At 46.8% G+C, this 13073-nt stretch overlaps 1 pseudogene; it reads right to left on the bottom strand.

The window, feature by feature from the left end:
• Window positions 1-11877: 11877 nt before the first annotated feature.
• On the bottom strand, window positions 11878-12504 carry LOC123574130 (peptidyl-prolyl cis-trans isomerase NIMA-interacting 4 pseudogene; annotated as a pseudogene).
• Between the last annotated feature and the right edge of the window lie 569 nt (window positions 12505-13073).

Genomic DNA, 13073 nt, shown 5'->3' with positions numbered 1-13073 from the left:
GTCTTAATGCTAGTACCACACTGTTTTGATGACTGTAGCTTTGTAGTTAAGTTTTGAAATCAGAAACTGTGAGACCTCCAGCTTTGCTGTTCTTTTTTACTATTGTTTTGGGTTTTAGGGTCCTTTGAGGTTCCACATAAATTTTAGGATGGGTTTTTCTACTTTTAAACAAGATGTTGTTGGGAGGCACTGATGGTTTCCACTGCCCTTCTCCACTGAGTTTCCCTTCTCTTATCTGTTCCTGTTAGCTCTTTCTCTGCAGGCACCTTCTCCTTGCTATAAACATGCTCACTTATTTGTCATCCTAACAACTATTCCTTTGACCCCGTGTCCATCTCAGATATTTGTTCTATTTATTTTTACATATTTTAAAATCCAACCTCCTTGAAAAAGAAGGTCACTCTCTCACTTCCTCACATATGCCCACATGCTTCTTTTTATTAGCTTATTTTAATTTTTATGAAGATAATGAATGGCCACAGTTTAGCAAGATGAAATAGTGCCAGATTTCTTATAATGAAAACAGCAGTTTCCTGTGCCCCACTTTCCCCAAAGGCAGCCACTTAATTTTTCTGATATTCCAATGTGTATTTCCAACAACAGCCTGATGGTGCTCTTTGTAGATTTTTCAGTTTAAATACTGTCTAGCTCATGCCTGTAATCCCAGCACTTTGGGAGGCTGAGGTGGGATCACCTGAGGCCAGGAGTTTGAGATCAGCCCGGCCAACACGGCAAAACCCCGTCTCTACTGAAAATACAAAAATTAGCTGGGTGTGGTGGTGGGCCCCTGCCGTCCCAGCTATTCAGGAGGCCGAGGCAGGAGAATTACTTGACCTGGGAGGCAGAGGTTGCAGTGAGCTGGGATCTCGCCACTGCACTCCAGCCTGGGTGACAGAGCGAGACTCCATCTTAAAAATAAATAAATAAATAAAAAATAAGTACTATCTAAACTGACTTCTGGTGACAGAAGGCAAGAACAGTGTTATAGCAAACCTCATCCCAGCCCCCATGCAAACCCATTCCCCATCCTCTCAATATGTTTAGTTTCATGTCAAGTTTGGGTTAAGTTAAAAATAGTTACATAAGTTTGATTAGATAGATTTTCTTACATCCCATGTAGTATATTATGATTAACCTTCCCTTTTAATAAGATTTTTGGTTTTCTCTGAAGTTAAGTTTTGCTGTGTTTTTATTTGCTTAGTTGTTTATGTATGTTTCATGACTAAATTAGCCTCTTTTTCCTCTTGGCCTAGAGGGCTCAGTAGATCCAAACCTGTGAGGAAGTTATGAGCATTCTTCTCTCTTCTTTCTTTTTTTCTTCCATACCCCTCGCCCCCAGTCTCCCGCGGTAATCTGTGCTAGTTACTTACTGGGCCTCATATACAGCTGTTAGTGAACCTGGAGCTTCCCTCTCCACTGTCCTGGGAATTCCCTTTGTCTCTTACCTACAGGATCCCAAATTCCCTGAACCCCATGCCTGCCTTTTGGTGATTTGCTCCTTCGTTTTGGTGAAACTCAATCTCTAGTAGCTTCCTGAGAAAACAGGTAAGAGAAGTTAGAAACTTTGCATATTTGAAAATATCTTTCTTCTTCTTCTTCTTTTTTTTTTTTTTTTGAGACTGAGTCTCAGCCTGTTGCCCAGGCTGGAGTGCAGTGGCACGATCTCAGCTCACTGCAAGTTCTGCCTCCTGGTTCAAGTGATTCTTCTGCTTCAGCCTCCAGAGAAGCTGCGATTACAGGCATGTGCCACCACGCCTGGCTAATTTTTGTATTTTTGGTAGAGATGGGAGTTTTAACTTGTTGGCCAGGCTGGTCTTGAACTCCTGAGCTCAAGTGATCCACCTGCCTCAGCCTCTCAAAGTGCTGGGATCACAAACATGAGCCACCACTCCCGGCCAGAAAATATCTGTCTTCTACCTTGACAGTTAATTGATAATTTAGCCGGGCATACATAGAATTCTAGTTGAAAATTATTTTCTCTTAGAATTTTTGGGCCGGGTGCAGTGGCTCCCACCTGTAATCCCAGCACTTTGGGAGGCCAAGGTGGGCATATCACTCGAGGTCAGGAGTTTGAGACCAGCCTGGCCAGCGTGGCAAAACCCCATCTCTATTAAAAATACAAAAATTAGCTGGGCGTGGTGGCGCGTGCCTGTAATCCTTCCTACTCAGGAAGCTGAGGTAGGAGAACTGCTTGAACTCGGTAGGCAGAGGTTGCAACAGCCGATTGTTTCAGTGCACTCCAGCCTGGGTGACTACAGAGTGAGACTGTCTCAAAAAAAAAAAAGAAAGATTTTTAAAGAGATTTTTCTATTGTATTCTAGTTTCCTGTGTTGCTCTTGAGAAGCCTAAAGCTATCCAACTTCTAATCTTTTGTATGTGACCCATTTTTCTCTTTGGAAGTTTCAAATGTCTTCTCTTTGTCTCCTGTGCCTTAGGTCTTTGTGATTAATAGAGCTGGGACTTGGTGAGCCCTAGCCTGTGGAACGCTATGCGTTTAATTTCTTTGGTAACTATCTCCATTTCCAGCTCTTTGTTCTGTTTTTCTGGAGCTCCAAGCAGTAAAATATTGGACTTCCTGGATGATCCTTGGATTTTCTTATCTTTCTTGATCTGTTTTCCATCTCTTTTTTGTGCCTCTGGAATCTTTCTTCAACTTTATTTTCTAGCCCTTCCAATGAACATATTATTGTTGCTGACATATTCCTAATTATTAAGAGTTCCTTTCGTTTTCTGAATGTTCTTTTTTCCTTTTTTGTATGGATTATCTTCCCATTTCATGGATGCAATATTATCTCTCTGTCTTGGGAAATATTAATCATAGTTTTTTGATGTTTTGTTCTGTTCTTTGCATTGTATGTTTTGTAAACCGACAAGTGTCTGAGACAGATCTCAATTGATTTAGAAGTTTATTTTGCCCAGGTTGAGGACACACCTAGGATAAAGAAACACAAACCACGGTAGGATCTGTGGCCTATGCTTTTTTCCAGAGAGGGTTTTGAGGACTTTAGTATTATATTAATTATTAATAACATTAATAATATCACATTAATTAACTATATTAATAGTCCCTTCAGGACTCTGTCTCCCCTTGACTACTGTGACATCATGCTAATCTTATTCTAGCCCTGTCTCTTTTTCTCTCCTCTTCTGAGTTTCTTCCTCTGCCTCCCTTTAAAACACATCAATGACTGGGCGTGGTGGCTCGCACCTGTAATCCTAGCACTTTGGGAGGCCGAGGAGAGCAAATCACCTGAAGTCAGGAGTTTGAGACCAGCCTGGCCAACATGGTGAAACCCCATCTCTACTAAAAATACAAAAATTAGCCAGGCATGGTGGGTGCCTGTAGTCCTAGCTACTTGGGAGGCTGAGGCAGGATAATCGCTTGAACTGGGGAGGTGGAGGTTGCAGTGAGCTGAAAGTGCACCATTACACTCCAGCCTGGATGACAGAGTGAGACTCTGTCTCAAAAGAACAAAACAAAACAAAAAAAGAACACATACATGCCCCTTGGGGCTTATTCTTAACCTTCGTCTCTTCCATAGCAAGAGTAAACTGGCTAGAGTTCCCCATACGCCATGCTTTCTTAGGCCACTGTGCCGTGGCCGGGCTGCTCCTTGGGTCTGCAGTGCCCTTTTTCCTCGGTTGCCTGATGAACTCCTATACACCCTACAAAACCCGGCTGAGGGCTTACACCCTCTGCAAATCTTCTCTTGAGTCCTCTCTGAGAGAATTCATCACTACCTTCTCAGTATGACAGTAAAACGCATGTTATTGTACGTATTACAAATGTTTGGGGAGTTTGTATATGTTCATGTGGCCAACAAGGTAGGAAAAGCAGGCTTCCCTTCTGTCTGGATTTTAGACTGAGTCACAAAAAATTCACATTTATCAAGGTAGGTGGAGAGGATACCAGGGAGGGTATAGCAAGAGTGTACTTCACTCTAGGTTGAACCCCCGGAATTATTCTGAGGTGGCTGCACCTGGAGGTGAGAGTGAATATTTTGTTACAGGCTGTGAGATTCTTGGCTCCCTGGACTCCACAAGGCACCCTGGGAACCTCAATATCCTTCAATAGTGGAAAAGGGAATTTTCTTCATACCTTGGTCTGCTGAGGCATCAGGGACCGTCCACTCACTCCCTGCTCCACACCTCCCTCTAGAATCAGCCGCCTTCTCTCCAAGCTCTTTCTCTGCTTCTCAGTGTCACGGTTGGCCACGCCCAGAGAGGAGCAGGGGCTACCGCAGCTGGTGTCTCTTTCTGGGATGAAGCATCTTGAAGTCTTTAGAGACACTTGTGTACAAACTACTGGTCAGGCCTCCTTCCCATGTGCGTCCTTGAATGGGTTCCAGAGGGTCTCTGAGTCCCCTGGAATTGGTGTGGAATAGCTTTTGGCTTTTCAAAATGATGTGTGTGAATGCTTTTGGATTGCAAAAGTTTTCAAAGGAAGCTTGGACCCCCTTCCAAAAATTAAGAACCACAGAACACTTAGATCCTCAAGGGAATTCTGGGATTACAGGGAAACCTCACTTTAAGAAAGATAGACAGGTCCAAAGCAGCTATGTTGGGGTTACAGTAACTGCGTTGCAAGACGCTTCTATCAGATGTACTGTGTTTGTTGCTCTCCAAGCGTTAGCCCTGAAATCCACCCAGATCACCTAGCTGTGAACAGGCACGCAGGGAAGGTTCAGGGAGTGATGAATAAGAGGCTGGGACTGGAAACACTTTTGATTGTTTATCATGTAGGTGGAGGGAGAGGGGAGGGTGGGAATGGGGAGGAGAGACATTCACATACGATCAGCCACTCTGAAAGTTTCACACCCAAGCGATCTCAGGCATATAGTCGGTCACAAACAAGTCACCCACATGTTCTTTCTCTTTCTCTCTTTGTTTCTCTGTCTCTCTCTCTCTCTACACACACACACACACACACACGCACACACGCACACGCACGCATGCACATGCACAAGCACACACACACATTCGCCAAGGCTCACCAATGCTCCCTCTGGTGGCAAGAAGAAGAGCTTTATCTCTTTATTCCAGGAAGAGAAATGCAGCTCCTGGGACTAGGTCAGCCAACGCCAGAGTTTTCTCACATAACCCACACAGAGGACTGAAACAAAAATCATAGTTTTATAATGCCACTGTTTCATGCAGTGCCTTAGGGGCGTTTTATTAAATCACAAAATACCTGGAGCTCACTAGCAATGGCTGATCTTACACACAGTAACTTGGACGTTAAAAATTCTTGGGCTGGGCGCGGTGGCTCACACCTGTAATCCCAGCACTTTGGGAGGCCAAGCCGGGCGGATCACGAGGTCAGGAGATCGAGACCATCCTGGCCAACCCAGTGAAACCCCGTCTGTACTCAAAATACAAAAAGTTAGTCAGGCATGGTTGCGGGCGCCTGTAGTACCAGCTACTCGGGAGGCTGAGATTGGAGAATGGCGTGAACCTGGGAGGCGGAGTTTGCAGGGAGTCAAGATGGTGCCACTGCACTCCGGCCTGGGCGACAGAGCGAGATTCTGTCTCAAAAAAAAAAAAAAAAAATTATTGGTAGAATCCTGTTATTGGCTGCCATTGGACATAATTAAAAATCATACTTTATGTTTTCTTGATTATTTTACCTTTTATGTTATTTTGTAGATGATAACGTGAATCAGGATAATAACAATAATAATCTGCTAGAAACATAGAATGTTCGTTCTCAGATTAATAATAAAGGGTGTAAAGTCAGGTCTCAAGATAGCAGCCCCAGGTCACCAACTTTCAATAAAACATTGATACCCGTGGCCAGGCGTAGTGGCTTACACTTGTAATCCCAATGCTTTGGATGGTCAAGGTGGGAAGATCACTTGAGCCTAGAAGTTTGTGACACCCTAAGCAACAGAGGGAGACCCAGGACCCCTTTACACCCTTTGTTAAGGACTCCAAAGACCTTTTGTTTAAGTCAGTTAAGTCTATCAATATTTTCCATATCAGAAATTAAAACTGAGAAAAAAGTTAAACATATATATGTTTGAGACAGAGTCTTGCTCTCTTGCCCAGGCTGGAGTGCAGTGGCGCAATCTTGGCTCACTGCAGCCCCTACTTCCTGGGTTCAAATGATTCTCGTGCTTCAGCCTTCCAAGTAGCTGGGATTTCAGGCATGTGCCACCACGCCTGGCTAATTTTTGCATTTTTAGTAGAGACAGGGGTTTCACCATGTTGGCCAGGCTGGTCTTGAACTCCTGAGCTTAAGTGATCCACCCGTCTCGACCTCTCAAAGTGCTGGGATTACAAGTGTGAGCCATTGCACCTCGCCTAAAATATATTAATTCATTTAATAATTATAATAAGTCCACTTTACATGTTAACTTAAACATTTTATTATATGTTATAAATAATGTAACAATATATTATACATTATAATGTAAAAAATAAATAAAAATAAAATATTATTATTTATTATAAATAAAAGGTTTTGTGATAAAATTACAGAGCAGAAATACCTAGAGAGGAGTGGCATTTTATTACATTTTTACAAATCCTTTAAATTGTCTGGCTTAATAGAAAACAGGTGGATTCTCATATCTGCTTTGCAATCAATCTGTTTGTTAGAAATACAAAAAAAAAAATCTAGTCTTGCATAGACATGTAGTCAGAAAACAGATAAGTATTTTTTTTTTTCAAGACAGATTCTCATTCTATTGCCCAGGCTGGAGTGCAATGGCATGATCTCAGCTCACTGCAACCTCCCCCTCCCTGGTTCAAGTGATTCTCCTGCCTCAGCCTCCTGAGTAGCTGGGATTAGAGGCACATGCCACTACACCCAGCTAATTTTTGTATTGTAGTAGAGACGGGTTTTACCATGTTGGCCAGGCTGGTCTCAAATTCCTGACCTCGTGATTCGCCCACCTCAACCTCCCAAAGTGCTGGGACTACAGGAGTGAGCCACTGTGCCTGGCTGGGAGAAGTATTTTAATAGCTTTTTCAGAGAAGTGTGGATATTCTTAGGTACTACATCAAAAGTCGGTAAGTGGAGTTTCTTTTTTTTTCTTTTTTTTTGAGATGGAGTCTTGCTCTGTCGCCCAGGCTAGTGGTGCGATCTCAGCTCACTGCAAGCTCCACCTCCCGGGTTCACACCATTCTCCTGCCTCAGCCTCCTGAGTAGCTGGGACTACAGGCACCCGCCACCACGTCCGACTAATTTTTTGGTATTTTTAGTAGAGATGGGGTTTCACCATGTTAGCCAGGATGGTCTCGATCTCCTGACCTCATGATCCACCCACTTTGGCCTCCCAAAGTGCTGGGATTACAGGCATGAGCCACCACACCTGGCAATAAGTGGGAGTTTCTTAAGGGTTATCTACAATGTACAATCTGAAAGTTATCAATAAAGTTTTAATACTCTGGATTTTGTGACATTATGCCTTGGTCATTTGGAGGATATTGATGTTCTAAGTTATGCATATTTTCCAAATGTTGATGCATTTCATACATTAAACAATGATAAAAAACTTACATCCTTAATATCACCACTGATCTTATCTGAAAAGTCTTTACATGTTTGGGAACCTGTCAAGCTCATGATAGCGGATAGAACTTTTCAAGATTCAAATTTTTGTTGGAAAGCTTGAATTTTATAATTGGCAGCAAGTACTCTGAACTGTTTTCCTTGGAGTTACAGGCTTAGGCTGGGTGCAGTGGTTCACACCTGTAATCCCAGCACTTTGGGAGGGTGAGTCTGGAGGATCACCTGAGGTGAGGAGTTTGAAACCAGCCTGGCCAACATGGTGAAACCCGGTCTCTACTAAAAACACACAAAAAATAGCCGGCCGTGGTGGCGCATGCCTGTAATCCCAGCTCCTCAGGAGGCTGAGGCACAAGAATCACTTGAACCCAGAGGGTGGAGACTGCAGTGAGCCGAGATCGGGCCACTGCATTCTAGCCTGGGCAACAGAGCAAGATTCTGTCTCAAAAAAAAAAAAAAAACAACAACAAAAAACAAAAACCAAAAACCAAAAAACAAAGTTACAGGCTTACTTTGTTCCTTTTTGAGAAAATATCTACCAGTAGTCAAGTCCAAAAGTCCAATTAACAGTTTTTCTTTTCTTCTCTCTTTTTTTTTTTGAGACAGGGTGTTCCTCTGTTGCCCAGACTGAAGTATAGTGACTCGATCTCTTAGCCTTGTCAAGGCTTCCCTTAGCCTTGACCACCTGTGCTCAAGTGATCCTCCCACTTTAGCCTCCTGAGTAGCTGGGACTACAGGCCTGTGCCACCACGCCCAGCTAATTTTTGCATATTTTGGTAAAGACAATGTCTCTCCATGTTATCCAGGCTGGTCTCCAACTCCCGGACTAAAGTGATCCTTCTACCTCGGCATCTCAAGGTGCTGGGATTACAGGAATGAGCCACTGCGTCCGGCCAATAGTCCCCTCTCCTCCCCTTCCTTTTTTTTTGAGACAGGATTTCATTCTATTGCCCAGGCTGGAGTGCAGTGTGCTATCTTAACTCACTGTAGCCTCAACCTCCCAGGCTCAAGTGATCCTCCTGCCTCAGCCTCCCAAGTAGCTGAGACTACAGGTGCACACCATTATGCCTGGCTAATTTTTGTATTTTTTGTAAAAATGGGGTCTCACATGTTGCTCAGGCTGGTCTGAAACTCCTGGGCTCAAGTAATCCTCCCACCTAGGCCTCCCAAAGTATTGGAATTACCAGTGTGAGCCACTGCATCCAGACAGTAGTTTTTCAGAGTCCTTTTCTCAAGTAAAAATGACGTATTGGCTGGGCATGGTGGCTAACACCTATAATCCCTGCACTTTGGGAGACTGAGGTGGGTGGATCACCTGAGGTTGTGAGATCGAGACCAGCCTGACCAACATGGAGAAACCCTGTCTCTATTAAAAATACAAAATTAGCCGGGTGTGGTGGTGCATGCCTGTAATCCCAGCTACTTGGGAGACTGAGGCAGGAGAATAGCTTGCATCCTGGAGGCAGAGGTTGTGTTGAGCCAAGATTGCGACATTGCACTCCAGCCTGGGCAACAAGGGCAAAACTCCATCTCAAAAAAAAAAAAAAAAGATGTTTTATGATGTAATACAGCACTTATAGCTTACATAGATATATAGATATGTATTCCATCATACTTTGCTCTATGGCATGCTTCCTGGGTTCAAGCGATTCTCATGCTTCAGCGTCCCCAGTAGCTGGGATTTCAGGCACGTGCCACCATGCCTGGCTAATTTTTGTATTTTTAGTAGAGACAGGAGTTTCACCATGTTGGCCAGGCTCGTCTTGAACTCCTGAGCTCTAAACATGTTTAATTTAATACACTTAACATTTTTTTCTGTTTCTTCAAGGATGCTTAAATAAAACTGGCTTTTTGGCCCCAGTGACTGCATTGTGGGAAAGAATAAGGCACCAGTTTTACCACCCACTGCCTTTGCACTATCAGCCCACATGCCAACCCAATGCAAAGACAAATATGGTACCCCCAGGAGTCGATGGACCACTCTTCAAGAAGTATTACCACATTGCAAGCCCAGGATAGTCTGTGATGAGGCGGAGAGGGTTTGTCTTAGGGGGCCTAATCCCTCTCCACCTCCTCCTTTGGCTGGGAGAATTCATTCCACCCCCAGCTCCCAAAGCCCCTGTTTGGTTTCAGGCCTCTGCCGCAGCAGGTGCACTCTGGGTGTAGTTATATGTCTGCAGTCCCGTTCCCTGCTGGACTGACAGCGAGCACCTTAGAGCTGGGCTTTGTGTTACCAATTTTCCTATAGCTGAGCCCTGACGAGCAGCAAAGAGATGGGAGGAAGTGTGGCTGGGAGTCTGCATGTGTGAGGAAGCAAAGGGAGGACTCCTCTTTCTTGCACCGAGAGGAGGGTAGCATCTTGCCCCTCCCCCTGCCCCAGCATGAACAGGGTGAGACCACATGAAAGCCCTACCGTCAGAAAGAGGCTCAGCCCAGCCTCAGAGTTTTGGAGAGGTTGTCCCATCTGGCTGGGGTCTGGAAGGACCTTCATTAGATCTGCTGACTGAAAAGGTCCCACCCTGCTCAATTCCTCCCCAAGCCTCCTGCAAAACAGTCATGGGGTGGGGGCAAGGGCGTGAGAGTGGGGAAGAAGGAGGGCTGGGGTCTGTGGAGGTACGGGGTTTGGAGGAGAATGGAGCGGGAGGAGGAAGCGGCCAGGGAGGCAGGGTTGCTCACCAGACACAAGGGCAGGGCTCTTTGTCTGTGTTGGCACCTGCTTCCCCCTGATATTCCTGGCCTGAGCCTGGGCACGGGGTGGAGGGGGTGGTCATAGTTCAGGGTGACCTCCCAGGGCCTAAGTTTAACATCAACAAAGGTCCAGTGTCCAGCTGTTGTTTCTATGTGTGTCCAAGCGCATTGTTGGAGGGGCGAGCAGTTCATCACCTATGTCAAGGTCAGTGAGTGGCTGTGACTGCTCCTCTCTGGGGGAGGGGGCAGCTGGTGCCCAGACACTCCAGGTGCCAAGAACTCGAACGAGATGGGTTCTCAGCCAGCCCTTTCCCTGTACCCTTAGCCAGGAGCCCCCCAGCCTTATTTTGGGACCCTGAGAAACCAGCAAAGATCCCTCCTGAGCCATGGGAGGCAATTTCCTGCCCTGTGTCTGGCCAGAAGGTGCCTTTCTGTGTTGGCTACTTGTCCATTCGTTTATTCAATGAGCATCTACTATGTATCAGGCACTGTGGTGGTCACTGAGGATACAAAACTGCATAAGACATAGTGTCGACACTCAGGTTCCTCCCAGATGAGTAAATAGATGACTTCGATATTGTAGATGCCACATAGAGAAAGAGGGACATACAGGGCTATGGGGCTTGGAGGAGCGGCTCCTAATGCAGTCGGGTGGTCAGGGTGGACTTCCTGGATGAGTCAGTGCTCCACTGAGACTTGGAGGAGGGTAGGAGATAGGTGGAGTGGGAGTGAAGGGCCTTCGGAGAAGCCTCTGGTGATCTGGGGACGTTGAATAGTTCTGTGCGGCTGGGACCGGGGGACACAGGGGCTAGGGAAGCTGTAAGGGTGTGATCATGAAAGCGCATGTGTCTTGACCACAGGTTTGCATTTATCCTCATAATATTGTCACTGAGGGAAGGTGGTTCAGGTGGCAGTGGGATGGACAGGCTTCTGGAGCGGACAGCCCGACCGGTGAGGAGTTTGCTGCCATGAAGCTGGCAGAAGGCAGTGGCTCAAGCAGAGACAGTGGCGTGGGTCTGTGGAGGAGGGCGGATTAGGAGGCCTCGAGGGGAGCAGGACAGGACTTGCTGCTCCTCTGGCTGTGAGGAGGAAGGGAGGGGAGCAGAGGGGGTGATCCTCAGATTTCTGGTTTGGCTCAGTGGCTGTGGCTGGGCCTTTGCATGACAGGGAGAACAGAGAGGGAGCAGATGGGGTTCAGGGTGGGGCCATCGAGTGAGGAAGGGCTTGCAGTGCCTGAGCCAGGGTGTTGCGCAGGCAGCTGGGCACACGGGCCTAGTGCTGGGGTGGGCTAGGCTGCCCCAGCAGGCCCCAGGGAAGGCCGGCAGGCTGGGATGCTATCCGCATGGACTCACTCCCCTCTCTTAGCCCTGGCACTAAGTGCGTCCCTCTGGCAAAGAAGAAAATGATTTCTGTCCCTCGCCATCTGCTGCATGGGAAGATGGGAATGGAGTGAGCACGGTATGAGGGGATCAGGAACATCGAGGGGCTGTGTCCAGCTGCCCGAACCGTCCACGAGGCCGGCACCATGTTGAGGACAGTGGTGGGGACAGGAGCCAAGGTTCATCATTGTACCCCAGGGCCTGGGTTGATGCCTGGTAAGGGGTGTTTGGGGGGCTCCAGAGTTCTCTGGGTCTGAAGCGTAGGGTGGGGAGGGCAGCATGGGGGATGGACCAGGGCCGGGGCTGCCTATGCCCAGTTCAGGGGCCCCGCTGAGGAGTGAGCACAGACTAAAGTGTTGGGTCTGGCTAGAAGGGGTGCTTTTAGGGATTTTTTTTTTCAGTCTTTCATATTATTTTATTTTCTTCCTTCAACCATAATAATATGATATCCAAAGTTTGTCTTAACTGGTGGATGCTTCACAGGCTTATCCATCCCACTTACAGACAAGACAAATGCTGCTTCCTGCAATGGCCCCACCATGGACCCTCATCATCCAACCCAAGTCGCCCCCTTGCCTGGCTTTAGCTTCACTATATTGTGAGGCCACTTCATTGAATCTTATCCCAGACTTTAACTTTTCCATGACTGCCATGATTTTGCCATGTTTTTTACACAGAATGTATCTGACCTTAGCTGCCTTGCCACCGCCTTTGGGACCCTGAGCCTTCTTGCCAGCACTGTCACTCCCAGAGGTTGCTCCCACTTTCCCCTTTTCCAGAACCACTTGTTCCTTTGGGTGGCATCGTGGAAATTTGCTGTTGAAGTCTCAACTGCCTAAGTGGTTCTTAAAGGGAGGTCCCCAGGCCAGCAGCGTCAGCATCACCTGAGAAATAGTTAGAAATGCAAATTTCTGGGCTTTACCCCAGACCTGCTGAATCAGAAACTTTGGGAGGTGAGGCCCAGAATCTGTGTTTTAACAAGCCCTCCCCAAAATTCAGATGCCCTATAAGGGTTTGAAAACTACTGGGGTGGGTGGGGGAGTGGGCAGGGGCCTGTTCCGCTACACACCATGCTGGGTCTGGAGTGAACAGATGGAGGCGGGAAGCCCCATCCGCTGCCCCAGGGACAGCCTTTTCAGAGGGAAGGTAGAACTGTGCACCCAAAAACACAGGGGATGCAATGCTTAGAACCAAGTGAGCATCAGAGACAGAAAGTCCTGTGCAGCAGAGCTGGGTGGAACCTGGTGAGTGGGTAGCATGGGGCAGAATTGGGAGAGAGACACAGTGACCTGGTGTCCCAGTTCCCAGGGTTGCAAACTGCTCATGTGCCAGCTTGAAAATAATTAGTTTCGGCCGGGCGCGGTGGCTCAAGCCTGTAATCCCAGCACTTTGGGAGGCCGAGGCGGGCGGATCACAAGGTCAGGAGATCGAGACCACAGTGAAACCCCGTCTCTACTAAAAATACAAAAAATTAGCCGGGCGCGGTGGCGGGC

The sequence above is a fragment of the Macaca fascicularis genome, chromosome 1 (genome assembly GCF_037993035.2).
Source record: "Macaca fascicularis isolate 582-1 chromosome 1, T2T-MFA8v1.1".
NCBI lineage: Eukaryota > Metazoa > Chordata > Mammalia > Primates > Cercopithecidae > Macaca > Macaca fascicularis.
Note: the sequence above shows the minus strand (reverse complement) of the source record. Positions and strands in the feature narration are given on the sequence as shown.